Consider the following 16,947-nt stretch of genomic DNA (forward strand, 5'->3'; position numbering starts at 1 on the left):
TTCTAGTGTACAGTTGCTGATTTCACTACTTAGTGCCTCCATCCTAGAATAGGTGCAAACCAAACTCTTTACCTTCCCTTACGGAGCGGGTGTAGCAGGTTTGCCACCGAGTTGTCCCAATTCAGTAGAATGAGTGAGGGGAACTTTAGAACTTTATGTGCCCTCAAATCCACTATTCGAGCTTCAAACAAGTGTACACTGACGGGTTTTGTGCATAAGTCCCGACATTCTTTGCGTTAAAGCAGAGACAGGTGTGAAAATATACACGCAAATTGAAAATATTCTTAGGTTATTTAAGAAGCACATATTTCTGAAATTTGTGTTGTATGATGCTAATACAATTAATGTAATTCATGATTTCGATGTAATTAAAAAATTCACCAGAAAATAGATGTATTATCTATGGCTGTCAAAGATGTAGTATGTTATACTAGCAGGCACCTGCACCTTACCTACTAACTTACCAACACTTGACTTGTGAAAAATACAAGACGATAAGCATATGAGCTAAAATAGATGATAGATGAGCTAAAATGAGTACAAAACACAGTAGAAGAAATAGCTTTCAATTAATTAATTCATAAAAAAGCAGGGTTTTTTTTATTGTTTTATACCGTGAAGCTGAGCTGTGTTGGGACAATGGGATCTCCTTGATTTTCGTACCTTCATGTACCATTTTCTTTTTTCCTACAGGCAATTGTGCACTCTGTGACTTTAAAAAAATGCCACACTTGCCGAAGGGAATTGGGGGAGACTCTCATATGACGTACAATATAGTCTCGTCTATGGAATTGATCAGTGACCAACGGGATTGTGAACAAGAACGCGATTATGAACATAAAGGTCATATGCTTTTACACTGTTGCCATGGAAACTAGTCAGACGTTGTAATACCCAGCAAGGGGCAGAAGGGTAGAACCCAGGTGCGGAGAAGCAAAGAGTAGTCGTACAGGCATGGGTCGAGGGCCAGGCAATTGGAATCCACAGGGCAAGGCAAGAACAATGGTCAAGGGGGGAGGCAGGAAGTCAGGCGATCGTGCAAACAAGTCCGTAGAGGGTAATCCGAGAAGCGATTTTCAAAAGGATGTACAGGGATGTATAGTGTTGGGCCAATAGGAGAAGAGTGTAAATGGTTCAAGTGCACAAGGTGCTGAGGAATGTTAATGGGATGATTGCTGGGGAATGTGAGAGACAGGGTTAGTATGCTGGAGACAATGACCTCTGGTGGTGAACAGGGGAAGTGTGGACCGCAGATGTAACAGAACCCCCCCCTCCACTGGCGGCTCCCGACGCCACTGGGGGTCGGCGGTGCAGACGTCCCCGAGGATGAGGAGCAGGATCAGCCGGGTGGTCCCTGTGGAAGTCCGACAGAAGGGAAGGGTTGAGGAAGTCAGATGCGGGGACCCATGATCTCTCCTCCGGGCCTTAGCTTTCCCAGTCCACAAGGTATGGCAGGGGTCAGTAACTGCTGGCTTGAGAATAGAGACATGGAACGTAGGAGAGATGCGCATATTAGGAGGGAGTTGAAGCCGATAAGACACAGGATTGATCTGTTGGAGGCTCTTATAAAGTCCAATAAAGCGGGGACTCAATTGGGGGGGCAGTCTACGGTGACGGTCGGCCTGTGTCTTCTGGCGCTGAACTGCATGTTGAAGACGGATGTGGGCAGCTTGACAAACCTCACTGCGATGGTACCATTCGTCAACCGCTGGGACATCCGTACTATCGTCCATGACAGGAAACAAGGGGGGTTGATAACTGAGCATACATTGGTAGGGCGTGAGACCTGTAGAAGAGTGAATGAGAGAGTTTTGTGCGTACTCCCTCCAGGGAAGAAACCTGCTCCATTCAGTTTGGTGACGGCTGCAGTAGGTGCAGAGGAAACGTCTGATCTCCTGGTTGAGACGCTCCATTTGTCCATTGGTCTGTGGGTGGTAACCTGTTGAGAGACTGACATTGGGAAAGACCTGGGAGAAAAGACATTCAGCGGTAGCAAGAGCAGTGGGGAGCCCCTTAAAGGGGGTGAGCCGAAAAGCCTTTGAAAACCTGTCCACAGCCACGAGGATGGTGTAGCCACTAGAGTTAGGGAGATTAGTGAGGAAATAAATTGCTATGTGGGACCAGGGTCTATGTGGAATGGGGAGAGGTTCCAGAAGGCCAGCTAGGAGTTGGCGAGGCAACTTGGCTTGGGCACATGAGGGGCATGCAGCAACAAAACGTGTGACATCCTGAAGTAAGGAAGGCCAGCAAAACGTTTGTCGAACAAGGGTGACGGACACCGCGATGTCCCCAGGTGGTGGGGGAATGGAGCCAGTGAAGAATGTGGTGACGTACAGAAGAGGGGACATATTGATGGGAAGCAGGACAGGTGGATGGAGCAGGTTCCATAACACAGGCTTGCTGTATGTGGTCCATTATGTGCCATGGAGTGCGAATCGTAAAGTTCTTTGAGCCCGGACGATAGGTGAGTGTGAAGATGAAGCGTGTGAAAAACAAAGCCCAGCATGCCTGATGGGGGTTTAATCGCTTCGTGGAACGAATGTACTTGAGGTTGCAGTGGTCAGTGAGGACCAAGAATGGATGCTGGGAACCCTCCAACCAATACCTCCACTCCTCAAAGACAAGTTTAAGGGCAAGAAGCTCCTGGGTTGCCAATTCCATAGTTATACTCTGCAGGAGAGAGTTTCCTAGAGAAGAAGGTGCAGGCGTGATTTTTTTTGGGTGGAGAGCTGTGACGTTGTGATAACACAGCCCCTATGCCGCTTTCAGATGCATTGACTTCCACTACAAAGGGGATAGTGGGATCCGGATGCTTTAAGATGGGTGCGGTAGTAAAAAGTGCTTTGAGTCGAACAAAGGCATCAGTAGCCACTGCTGTCCAGGTCAGAGTGCAAGCAGAGCCCTTGAGCAATGATGTTAAGGGAGAAGCCATGGAACTGACGTCTTGGATAAAATGCCAATTCATGACAGCTCCCACTTTATCCTGGTCCATATGGACACCATCAGCGTCGAGGATGTAGGCAAGGAATCCGATACGCTGGCAGTGGCACTTGCACTTCTCTGTAGGTAGCAGGTACCGGTAGCGGTATTTCACAGTGTTTGTATTCAGTCCATGGTAATCGATACAAGGCCATCCTTCTTGGCCACGAAGAAGAAACATGCTGCTGTGGGTGATGTGGAGATGTGGATGATGCCCTGTTCTAATGCCTCCTTGATATAATCCTCCATGGCATGAGACTCTGGGAGGGACAGTGGATAAATGCACCCTCTGGGTGGAGAGGTGCCTGGAAGGAGGTCTATGGCACAATCCCATGAACGATGAGGAGGCAAATTGGTGGCTTGGGTCTTGTTGAAGACAGGCAGTGAGAGAAATACCTATGTCCCGAGGCCAGTATGTCCTATTTAGTCCAGGAAATTACTGGGTCATGGAAGGAAAGCCATGGAAGTCCCAGAACAATGTCAGCCCCAGGTGAGTCGATGACAAGCAGAAAGAGTGTTTCTGAATGCAGGCAGCCGATCTGGAGGATGACGGGAATGGTCATCTGGGTTACTGTGTCAGCTCCAATAGGTTGGCTGTTAATAGCCTTGATTTGAAGCGACGGCACACAGGAGAGCAGGGGAATTCACAGTTTAATCACCGTCGTCCGGTGAATGAAGTTGGCAGCAGAACCAGAATCAAGCAACACAGATACAAGGGCATTAGTAGCTTCCCACATGATACTAACCAATACTTACATTGCTTGCAAGTCAAGTCAAGGGTGCTGCGGGGAGAGGTCTTGGACGAGTTGGACAGGACTCGCGGAAGTGCCGAGCCTGGTATGGAAGTATGGAAGTCGAGTGTGGGGCGTCATCTTCTGGCCTTGAGGAGATTGTCCAAGCGAACCGCCAGTTATATGATCTCCTCTAATCCCAGGTCCTCGTCTCGACATGCTAGTTCACATTGCAGATCAACATATAATCCTCATCTGAATTCTGTCAACAGAGCTAGTTATTGCCCTCCACTGCATACTGCCAGGGTGTGAAACCGCAGTGCATAATCCGCTGTGGAGGAAGTGCCCTGGCGAAGAGTGGGAAGCTGCTCCCCAGCCCCCCTTCCCTCCGTGGGGTGGTTAAACACATCTGTGAAGTATGCCCAGAAAATCCTCAAGGAACGTGTGATTAGCATCATTGAGACCAAACTGCCGCAGCCCACTGCAAGGCTCTCCCTGTCAGAAGGATGATCATGAAGGCGATTCTGGCGGCATCATCAGGGAAGGCGGTGGGTAAGTTGGTGAAGTACAGGGAGCACTGTAACAAAAATCCTTTGCATCTTTCTGGAGTTCCATCATATTTATCTGGGACAGCAAGCCGGACCTCCCACGTCTCAGCTGTGGGCACAGCAGCCACAGCTGCAGCAAAAGGCACTGTGACCACAGCCACTGATGGTGAGAGATTGGGAGCATTGCTCTCTGGTAGGCATAAAATAATGTGGTTCAGGGTGTCTGCAATTTGCTGGAGTTTTCAGTCGGGCATCCTGGGCAGTCATAGCCGAACTGCGTTGAGTACTCTCCGCTGGGTTTATAGAGGGCTAAGTCTTCTGTAATACCTGGCGAGGGGCAGAAGGGTAGAACCCAGGTGCAGAGAAGCACAGAGTAGTTGTACACGCATGGGTCGAGGGCCAGCAAACGGAATCCGCAGGGCAAGACAAGAACAATGGTCAAGGGGGCAGGCAGGAAGTTAGGCGATCGTGCAAACAAGTCCTTGGGTGGTAATCCGAGAAGCGATGAGAGGCAATAAGAGGTTGAAAGGCAGTAGCAATCAAAAGAGATGGGGAATACTTAGAAATGACTGTAGGGAGAGGTCAAGACTTAGCATTGAATGCTGGGAACAGGGGATTTAAATACAGAACAGAGGGAAGCAGGGGATAGGAGTATGTAGTGCTGGGCCAATGGGATAAAAGCGTTAATTGCCGCAAGTGCACAAGGTGGTGAGGAATGTTAATGGGATGATTGCTGGGGAATTTGAGAGACAGGGTTAGTATTCTGGAGACGATGACCTCTGGTGGTGAACAGGGGAAGTGTGGAGCGCAGACATTACAGACGCCAGACGTGTTTCTAGGGAAGTTAAAGTGTCAATATTGTATTATTCTTTTTACTTATTTGACAAAATGTTCAAAGATAGATCTACTCACCCACACGGTCCCCAGATAACGGCAAATACTAAATGAAGTCCTACCTATTACTATATTGCATTTGTTTTATGCTTTATACAATTTAAATATTTTACCGCAAGCTGTTTCTTATAACATGTTTTTTTTTCCAAAACGAATAATATCATAGTGTCTTTATTGTGTTTCAAAGGAAAATGAACAATACTGGAAATAATACTATTTTTCATCTTGTGTACAGTTTTAGATCATGATCGTCATACACACAATCCTCAAATCTGTGAGGCTGTACTGTATGATAGTGGCTGCTGATTGGCTGATTTGTTCCACACAATCTATGATGTTTCATGGTTTGTGGAAAGCCTGGATATTAACCTGTTTACTCTGCACTTTGTTATATTAACCTTTTAATTTGAGACCGGGATAAAGTCAGTCTTCATCTGGGAATTTGATAGTTTAATTTGTAAAGTTTAACATATTTGGAATATATATTGTTTCTTCTTCCGTGTTACAGTAGGAATTGTAATATTCCAAGAAAAAAATGGGGATACCTGCAAGTGCGGCTTCGCGTGTATTAGGACATTTTCACGGATCATCAGATATGCAAAGTATTTTTTATCTTGTAACATCAAACATAAACAACTCATACAGTTTTTAAGATGAATACATTATATAATCTAGGAAATCCCCATCCCTGACCAGCTAGAGAATAGAAATGCCACACAAATTATTAATGTTTGTTTTAGCATAGGTAAACCTAGAGTAACTTACTATATAGCTACAATATAACATTTTAAAGTCCCAACTGGCTTTAATTCGTTATCAGGAAGTAGGAAAATAGTTAAAGTTCTATTTAGAGGTAGTTCAAGTAAAATCAAGAAATGTGGTAGGCCTAATGCTTACATCAGTGCTACGTGCAGTGAGGTCCAAGCAAGCACAATTGTAAACAATACAGTAACCATTAATGCAATTTGAAGTGCAAGAATAAGTACAGTGCCTTCCAGATTTATTCATACCCTTGACTAAATAGGGATACAAAATAGCATAGACAATGAAATATTTACAGAATGCATAATGTCCTGCTGAAAATTGTCAAAATAAAAAATGTATATTGTAATCATATTAGCATTGCACAGAGCAAAAGTCAAATGTGTCATAAATAATATATTTCCAGAACACATGAGGGTCACATGTATTCACACTCAATATTCCTTTAAATTACATCTTCAGGGAAGGGAATCATGAACTCCAACACATACCAGTACATTTTGGCCCAAAACCTGGTTCCCCCTGCCAAGAAGCTCAAGCTTGGCCAAAAATGGACATTCCAAAATCATCCACAGCCTACTTCCAAATTTAGAAAGAAATGGTTAACTGCACAACATAAATGTCCTCAGCTGGTCATCTCAATCTCCACACCTCAATCCAACAGAACATTTGTGATTCAAACTCAAGAAGGCAGTTCACAAATGGAGACCATAGGGCCTCAAAGACTTTGAGCAATTCTGCCTGGAGAAATGGTAAAAACAAATCCCCCCTCAGAAGTTCCAGAACCTCATAGAACACTACAGGAGGCTTCTTTGTGTAATCCATACCAGAGGAGGCTATACAAAGTACTACCTGTAAGGGTGGCCTTTGACCCTTTGGCCTTTGAACAGGTGACCCTCCTGTTTTCTGGATTTCAATTAATGATTTATAACAAAGATGACTTTGCTCTGTGCAGTGCTAATATGATCACAGTATAACATTTCCTATTTTTTTTCCCCAGCAGGACATATTATCCAATCTGTAAATCCTTATTTTTTTTCTCCTAACCTCTATTTATTCGGGGGTTGGAATAAATCTTGAGGACACTGTACATATATTATAAGAACTAACATAAGGGAGCATCAAGGAGGAGAGAAGATAAGTGCGGATTAGAAAGTTGATTAAAGGTTGAGTGGTATAACAGGTTATTATTAAAATAATTACTATTATAATAATTATTGTATTCTATAGTTTTGTTAAACAAATATGAACATATTTTTGTAGGCAACCATATCTAGGCCTGAGTCCACTTCCTTGTTCATTTGACTGTACTTAACTAGGTATCTAAGTGAAACCTGTCTTCGGCAAAGGCTTCAGTCAAGTTAATATTATTACAAATGTAGACGCGAGGAACTGGATGATCGATTCATAATTGTATGATTGATACAACCCTTCCGTTACCAAATAAGTATGTATTGGAATAAAACAACAACGCATAACAGTGCTTTGACTCCATGTGCACCTGGAAAAAAAAAAGATTTGATTAGATAACTATTGCGGCTCTTTCTTTTCCATACTGCATTCAAATTAGCCCGATAATGATCTTGGACTGCCGGTGATTCCGCGGAATCCCCTCCTGCAAACAAGCCTTGTAGTGGGTGTTCAGTCAGAGGGTGATGTCAGCGGCAAGACGCTGCCAACTGAACATATCCAGTCCTGGTGAATGTACTAAATGATGAATTCGTTTTTAAATCTTACCTTAATGTGTTGCTCTACCATATGCATTGATGGAATTCCATATTGATTGACAGTCGTAATAAAAATCATATAAAGCGTCCTGTGTCAGGAAAGAGTATTTGAGTATGCATGTATGTATGTATGTATGTATGTATGTATGTATGTATGTATGTATGTATTATTATTATTATTATTATTATTATTATTATTATTATTATTGAAGGCCTACTGCATAACTGTGCACTTCATCATTCTGACTTCGTTCACTGGATTTCATAATAGATCGGGCTGATTCATTCATATAGGTTGTCAAATGAATGCATACAAATACACATATCTACTCATGTAACTTGGGGCAATTATACAGTCGAGCTGTGTACATTCCTCCCCGACCGAAGGATAGTCTGTACTCAGATGAGTGTGACACAGTTAGGGAGAAAGCTGGCTGGATGTCGAGAGTGCCCACAGATCAAGTCAGTGCCCACATGCCCATTCTGTTGAAAGGGAATTCCTCTAGAGAAACATCCTTGCTCTCCCACCATCGCAGGTGCTGCCCTCCTCAGGACCAAAGTCAGCACGCACTGGAGCTGAGATTGAGAGTGGTGCAGGTCTTCCACACTCCCCCTCTCTCTCTTTCCTTTTTCTTTCTGCCTCTTTGTTTATATTGGTTTTGTTTGATTGCCTTTTTGGACAAATAAACACAATAAATCAGCTAAGTATTGCAATTCGTGTAAGCACTGACAGATGGATAGAGAGAAAAAAGATTACAGATGGCATTCTAACCTATTGCATTAATAGATTGAGTTTCTATGGAGCATAGTAAATGTTAAATTGTTTTGACAAAACTGAAATGATCAGTTGTGGAAAGTGTTCGTGACGAAAAGCATTTCACTTTGTATTGAAAAATCCTGCAACATGAGTGAAAAACAAAAAAAGTGGTCATTTTTGTAAAGCGCACTCCACACAATGCTAGCTAAATGCATGTTATCTGTTGTCTACACAATGCATGAGAGATAAATGCATGTTATCTACACAACAAGTAGATTCGTGGGTTATAAAGCAGGTGAGCAGCAGAGCTATGGTTAATTGAGTTTCAAAGCGCTCTCATTATCCATATGTCCAATTTGAAACCCGTGGAACCGGTCTGTGTGGACCTTCAACCGTCCTGCGTCAAAGACTTTCCTCTGGGAACCCTCGGAGATATTCCTGGGAGTCGTCCACAAAACAAGACCTACAAATAAGACACGCAAGCCTTTAGGACTGACAGGTTTTGAAGCTCCTGTCAAAAGTGCCTAAAAACCAGTACATCAATAATCGACTTTGATTAGTCTTCGTATTTTAACTACGTTTGTCAAAGAGCTATCTCTATAGGCACACCAATTTGCAGTTTCAGTGAATTTCAAGTAAATTACCTAGAAAGTATAGGGTAGATATAAGGGAGTATCATTGCTGACGAGTTAGTGATTCTTAACCTAAGGGAGTGTTTGCGGTTTCCAATTATTGTTAACAATAAAGTTGCAGAATCGCTTATTGTAACATAGGGAGCAAGTTTATATGCAATAAAGTGGAGGCAGTCGGAGAAATATTGATATTTATATGCCCAGCCACTCTGTAGCCTAATCATTATTTAAGGACTTATTTTCTGTTTTCAGTTCAATCACAAAGCCTAACAGGAAGATCTGCAGAATGGCTTAATTTTCAAAGTTTCAAATATATATAATTTGCAGGGCATGCTTAGAAATATCGTTTAAAGATGCACACCACTACAATTGCTGGCAAAGTGGGTATCGACAGGGAGTATTATCAGTGATTGCCAGATCCCCAAAAGTGGGACACTCCGAACAAAGGCTTGAACACTCATTTTTATACAAGACTTGATTGCTAACACCACTCACTGATTTCAAAAAGTAAAGCCTTTTAATAATGTAATGTCGAGCCTCATTTGGTGCATGTTATCGTGTGTCTAACATCTATCTGGGACTAATCCCGCTGAACACATGTTACTGAATTTCACGCAGCTGAATTTCATGTTCATGCTTCCTAACATGGTTATGGTGTTGAGCCTACAGTTAGTGCTTCAGACCATACTTGAGAATTTAAATGTTACAATATCTGTTACGGTAATCACTTGGAAATTGGTGAGTCAATAAGTACAGGGATTTAATTTTTACTTATGTGCGTGTGTATTGATTGGTTTATAAATTAATGGAACGGGATAAGCAGCTTAGTGCATTGTCTAGAGCTCTTCCAGGGGTAAGATCGGTGCTGCATTGCGGTGTGAATAGCGCCTAGTTGTATGTGTGTTTGCGGTCTTTTTTGTTGTGTTTGTTGTTTGTTTCATTCATTTACCGGCACAGCAGCGCGTTTGCAGCGGATGTGCAGCGCGCATGTCTGTGTACAGTGTGTGTGTGTGTGCGCAGCGGAAGGGAAATAGTGCTGCTTTTGTTAGTGGAAAAAGCGTGTAGTAGTTCCTCTTTTTTTTTGTAAAGTGAATATTCAAATACTGTGCCATTGGTTTTCACTTGTCTCGTCACAAGGGAAAAAGTTTCCCTTGGTCACCGGTATTTGGTAGCTGACATGAATACAAACATCGCGTAGTAAATTACAGTCTAAATTGAAGTATTGCAATGTTTACAAACTGGAAAGTGCATTTCAGCGAAGTGCATTCAAAGTCTATAAGTAATGGCAAAACCTAGCAAGGGGTTAATTAATATAACACATATTTCAAAGTAGAACTTGATTCAAATAGTAATATTATATTATATTATGAGATTCATTATTATTATTATTATTATTATTATTATTATTATTATATAAATGAACACAGATCACATTGTTGGTACTATTTTGTAGTACCTCTCACATTTGCTAAAGCAGCACTGATTAAAGGGTGAAAGTTATGAAAAAGGCATGCACCAAAATATCATTGTATCACTTTACAACCTGAGCCAGGGGGCTCAACTTGGAGGAGCTCTGTCTGATCCTACCCTGCTAACACACAATGTTACCACAACGTTGTAGGAACTTAATTTACGTTGTCGCAACGCTATACAACGTTGTGTGTTATCTGAGACCTTGCTTTTACCGAAGGTTTTGGGGGATCGGTGGGTTTCCCCTGTTCTTTCAGCCAGAATGCTGAGCTTCCCGGGAGACACCCCTCTCCTACACATTGTGCCACATGTTGGTTTAGTGAGATAAGCCACTGGGGACCCCAGCTTGTTAATTTTGCCAAAAACAACAGAGAATGAGTCAGTCCATCTCCCACTCAATCTATTCTGTAACTCTCTCCGCAAGGGGATTCTTAATATTAATAATATTGAATTTTTTCGCCCTCTTAATATAAAACAAGGTCTTTTATCCTTATCTAACTTTTTTCTTGGTGAGCACTACTTTTCGAAGCATACCATCAGTCCTTTCCTTAACCCCACCGAAAAGAAATAAATACATTAAAAAATATATTTTTTCCAAAATCTTGATTGCTGTGCTGTATATGTCGTTTTTAACTACAAATTGTGCTTCTGCTCGTCAGTTTAAAAATATATTTCATTTTAGAGGTTATAGTGAAAATAAGAACTAAATGTTTAGTTTCCAGGCTGTGCCACTGGCCTCTTTGTGGCTGGCAATCCCAATCACAGTACTAGACTAGTGTGAGTGAGTAGGATTGGGGTTAGATAGAGTGAGAAGGGAAATCTATATGTCAATAGTCAGTAATCTGATTAAAGTGTTTATTGTACCAGTCCTCCCTTTGCCCCTTGGCTTTCTGCATTTCTACAAATGTGATTGAGAGGATGGGCCTCTTAATCTTGACTAAACCAAAGATGGTCGTGATGTTCTTTAAGTTGGACTGGAACAGTGGCAGAAGGGGTGATTTGAAATGCTATTCCTGCTTGAGGGAATGAAAAACAAAATGAAGGTATTGGCAATTTCAGAATGGGAAAGGATGTAACCTGTAAAAAAAATGTACAAAACAAACCAAAGACCTCTGATCAGATTGAGGTTGCTAAAGGTGAGACCCTTCCACCTGGTTTCAGCAACTATGCAATGGCTTATTCACTCATACAGAGGATCAAAGCATACATCCTAGATCAATGAGGTGACAAGTACAGACATAATACAGTTGAGTCCTAGGGATGTGCTAAAAGGAAAGCAGACATAGGAGAAGTAAAACAATAAGAGGTTCCAACAAATACATAAGTAAGAGCATAAGGAAGCATAAAGTACATAATAACAAGAGTGCAATCAGCTACTGGAGAAAGGTCTACTATATTACTGGTATAGTCGGAACAGATGTGTCTTTGAGTAATTTCCAGAAAGTGGTGAGGGACTTTGTGGTCCTTAAACTCAGTGGGAAGGTTGTACAACCATTTGGGGGCAAGGGTTGTACAGAGAAGGGGTATACACTCACCTAAAGGATTATTAGGAACACCGTACTAATACTGTGTTTGACCCCCTTTCGCCTTCAGAACTGCCTTAATTCTACGTGGCATTGATTCAACAAGGTGCTGAAAGCATTCTTTAGAAATGTTGGCCCATATTGATAGGATAGCATCTTGCAGTTGATGGAGATTTGTGGGATGCACATCCAGGGCACGAAGCTCCCGTTCCACCACATCCCAAAGATGCTCTATTGGGTTGAGATCTAGTGACTGTGGGGGCCAGTTTAGTACAGTGAACTCATTGTCATGTTCAAGAAACCAATTTCAAATGATTCGACCTTTGTGACATGGTGCATTATCCTGCTGGAAGTAGCCATCAGAGGATGGGTACATGGTGGTCATAAAGGGATGGACATGGTCAGAAACAATGCTCAGGTAGGCCGTGGCATTTAAACGATGCCCAATTGGCACTAAGAGGCCTAAAGTGTGCCAAGAAAACATCCCCCACACCATTACACCACCACCACCAGCCTGCACAGTGGTAACAAGGCATGATGGATCCATGTTCTCATTCTCTTTACGCCAAATTCTGACTCTACCATCTGAATGTCTCAACAGAAATGGAGACTCATCAGACCAGGCAACATTTTTCCAGTCTTCAACTTTCCAATTTTGGTGAGCTTGTGCAAATTGTAGCCTCTTTTTCCTATTTGTAGTGGAGATGAGTGGTACCCGGTGGGGTCTTCTGCTGTTGTAGCCCATCCGCCTCAAGGTTGTACGTGTTGTGGCTTCACAAATGCTTTGCTGCATACCTCGGTTGTAACGAGTGGTTATTTCAGTCAAAGTTGCTCTTCTATCAGCTTGAATCAGTCAGCCCATTCTCCTCTGACCTCTAGCATCAACAAGGCATTTTCGCCCACAGGACTGCCGCATACTGGATGCTTTTCCCTTTTCACACCATTCTTTGTAAACCCTAGAAATGGTTGTGCGTGAAAATCCCAGTAACTGAGCAGATTGTGAAATACTCAGACCAGCCGGTCTGGCACCAACAACCATGCCACACTCAAAATTGCTTAAATCACCTTTCTTTCCCATTCAGACATTCAGTTTGGAGTTCAGGAGATTGTCTTGACCAGGACCACACCCCTAAATGCATTGAAGCAACTGCCATGTGATTGGTTGGTTAGATAATTGCATTAATGAGAAACTGAACAGGTGTTCCTAATAATCCTTTAGGTGAGTGTAGTTAGTCTTCTGGTGAAGGAGGAGACAGCAAAGAGACAGGGAGCAATGCAAGAGGGGATCAGGGGGTCAGAAGAGAGAAAAGACAGGAAGAGCTGGGCATCATCTGTATAGAAGTGATAGGAGAAACCATGGGATGCAATTAGGGGTTACAAAGAGAGGATAGGAGGGGACCCAGGACAGAGCCTTGGGACACACCTGTTTGGAGAGGTTGCGTTGCAGACAAAGATCCACACCATGTCACTTGGTAGGTGTGGTCATTGTGGTAGGAGGAGAACCAGGCAAGAACAGTGCCAGAGTGGAGGGAGAGAGGGAGTGAAGTTTCTGTCGGAAAGTGACGGGTGGAGTGGAGGGAAAGGCAGAAGGAGATTAAGTGGTGGTCGGAGATGTCCAGAGGAGTCACAGAAAGAGTGGATGGGGAGCAGCCTTTGGAGAAGATGAGGTCCAGCTGGCAGCCTGTCTTGTGAGTAGGGGGTGATGGGGACAGGGAAAAGTTGAAAGAGTGAAGGAGGAGAAGAAATCCAGTAGAGTAGGAGGGGTTGGAGAGGTGGATGTTGAAGACTCCCAGGAAGATGGTAGGGAAGGAGAGCAAGGGGAGAGAGGAGAGAGGAAAGTCCAGTTCAACCAGAAAGGTACTGAGTGGATCAGGGGGAGGGTAGCTGAAGGCTGCTGGGGCTGCTGGAAATCCAAGAGACATGGAATACAATAGAATTGACACCTATTAAAAATTTGAATCTGCTGAGAGTGATTCAGATCAAGCTTCTGTGACTAATACTGAAGCAGTATTGGCATGCGCACTAGCAGTCAATGTTCTGATAAATGAACAAATATGGAGCAACTTCTGTTAAAAAATAAGTCCTATCTAGTACATTTGCTAGCTTAACTTTCCAGTGGTTGATAATTTCAGGACAAATCAATGGCTATGTTTGTATTGTCGGTGAGATTCAATGACATGAAAGAGAATGAGTTTGAATGGACTTAACTTGACTTAGGTCTCTTACACATATGCTGTCTGAATTAAGTGAATTATGTTGAGTGTCCACGAGCAAACATTTTAAGGCCTATACTGACACATCTGATTTCACCCTTCAGCAGAGCCAGATCTGAGAAAGGAACTAGTCTCCCTGAGTTACATGTTCCTCTCAATGATCTCCATCTTTTAATTAGCTTTACATTAAACACAGAATGACAGCAAAATAATTCTGGGTGGCAATATATGTAAATGCTGACTTTGCTGTGCATTCCAATTTCATCTTTGGTGTGCAGGACAGTACCCACCTAAATCTTGCAATGCCTCTTGCCATTCAGAAAAAACTTATCAGAAGTTCCCCAGCAGAGGATGTCTGGTTTCTGGTTAGCAGGATGGAAGAATCACAGGTAAGAGATCCAAAGTTAATTGCAAATGAGGCATCGGCAGAGTGTTACAATAAGTCCCATATTTTACAGCCATGGCCTACACCAAAAGATTGGAAGGTTTAGTCCAGGAAGACGGCACTGCAGACTTTGTGTTTGTGCCCCCTTTCACTGCAGCTGCCCCATTTGTGATTTATTTCCTGTTTAAATAATAATCCAATCATCAATTTCAATTGTCATGTGGCATTTATTGGAAATGATTCTCCAGGAAACTGCTTCATTTTGGAGACACTGAAGCAACAATGAGTCCACCTCACCGTACTCCACAAGACACCTGCTTTAAAGCCAATGCTAGGCAGGAGGAGCTTTCCATGTATAACCAAACCCACCCACAGTCCTTTCAACACAGGCACTCACTTTGTTCAGTGTACTCTGTTTCACCTCTCCTGTTTCAGTTCCCATTGTTTGGGCGATCCCTTTCATCTGAAAACAAATCTTTCTGTCTCTCGCTCTCGCTTTCCAAGAACCATCCGTCAAATCCTATGACCATCCACATAAACTTTCACACACGTGCACTTTGATGCATTGAGCCAACCTCAGAAAACAGTCACTTCCCCTATTCACTTGTTCCCTCTGTCATATCCTCAGAACACAACAGCTCAGTCCAGGTCTTAGGCATCACAGAAAGCAGACAATGCCCCAGCAGACAATTTTCAATCATTTCTGTAAAATGGTGATTTCTTCTACAAAAGAATAAAAAAGTGTGAAAAGTATGAATGAGCTGATTAAACTCAAGATGCATATACTATATTTGTAATAGTAATAGGACAAGCCTCCCTCCACTGGTAACAGATTACAAGTAGCTTGAGTGTTCTATAGAGGCTGATTTATCTATAGTGAACTATGACTGGTCAATTTGATGGCATTTGATGGCAATGTCATATCCGAAAATATATGATAATAATAATAATATCTTGGGAGTGGGACACGAAGTTTCGTTGTGAATAGACCAAAAAACAAAAACGTGCTAACCCGTAGACAGTAGACGCATTTAAGCTAATAAAAACACACACTTAAATGTACAGTTTTGACCTTTAATTATACAGTGTAGTTTACTGCTGCACACAATATATGAGCTTGAAAACATCTTGATCGTCGCAACAAGTGGCCTTTTTGTTCTAATCAAACACATAAAATAAACTAATAAAATAAAAAGACTGTGCTGCCAGTCTCTTGCTCAGGCGGCGGCTCTGCCTCCTCCGGGCCGGGGCTGGACACCTGCCAGAGCAGCCCGTCCGTCACTGGAGTCATTTCTGACCTGCGCTGCGGCGACGGAAAACAGACCCGCTGCCTGCGAAGACACAGTCCAGCACCCCGTCTCCCCACACTATTAGGGCGAAGCACTTTCTGTTTAAAAGCACAGCCTCAGCTGCCTGTGCTGTTCGTGCGGTGCGTGTCACTCATAACCCTCAAGACTCCTGCTGAGGACGCCAGGGCAGGACATGTTTCAAAGTTGGCCGGAGTTTCCCCTCTGCGCAGAAATAAAAGTCAACCGCGCCGCAATAACAATAAACAAGGGACGTCCGCTATTTCCCTTGTAAACGTTTTCTTTCTACTAAAGAGATAAAGATTTTTTTTTTCTGGTTTCTAAATTGGTGAAATGTGACCCATGACGCGGCGGCTCTGCGGTGCCTTTAAAGGCTGCGGTTCCGCTGGCGTTTCCACCGGCCGAGCGCCGGAACTGCTGCGCCAAATACAGGCACGGAGGGCGGGCCCGGATCAGCGCCTTATTCGGAGCTTCCAGCGGAGGCCCGAGCTGAGGCCGGGGGCTGGGCGGCTGCGCTGGGCGGCTGCGCTGGGCTCTGCAGAGCCGGGGAGCTCGCCGCGCTCGTCGGCGGTTCGGTTCGGCCCGGCCCGGCCCGTTGTCTTGCTCTCACGAGGTGTTGTGGTCGGTTGTTGTTTTTTTGTCGTCGCAATGAATGTTTGAAAAAAAGCACGCCGTTCTGCCGTTCTGCCGTTCTGGGACACTGGCATCTGTTGAATATAAGTCAGCGAGCCCTGTAATCAATACATAAGTACATTGATACATACATGCGGGCATTATTTGGGCTGTGTCGCACGCAGGCCAGCGGGCCCGGGGATTAAAGAGGCACATGTGAAAGCACGACGACGAGCACATGTAAACCATCAGTACATCTGAAGGACATAAAACAGAAGGGAGTGTCTGGTGTCCCCACAAACACTGGGAAAGGAAACGGGTATCTGGCACGGATGTGTTTGTCGTTTTTTTTTTTTTTCACCCACTGCTGCAGTTTAGGCTTTTGAATAATTGTTTACATTTTGAAC

This window comes from Amia ocellicauda, chromosome 9, assembly GCF_036373705.1.
Source record: "Amia ocellicauda isolate fAmiCal2 chromosome 9, fAmiCal2.hap1, whole genome shotgun sequence".
NCBI lineage: Eukaryota > Metazoa > Chordata > Actinopteri > Amiiformes > Amiidae > Amia > Amia ocellicauda.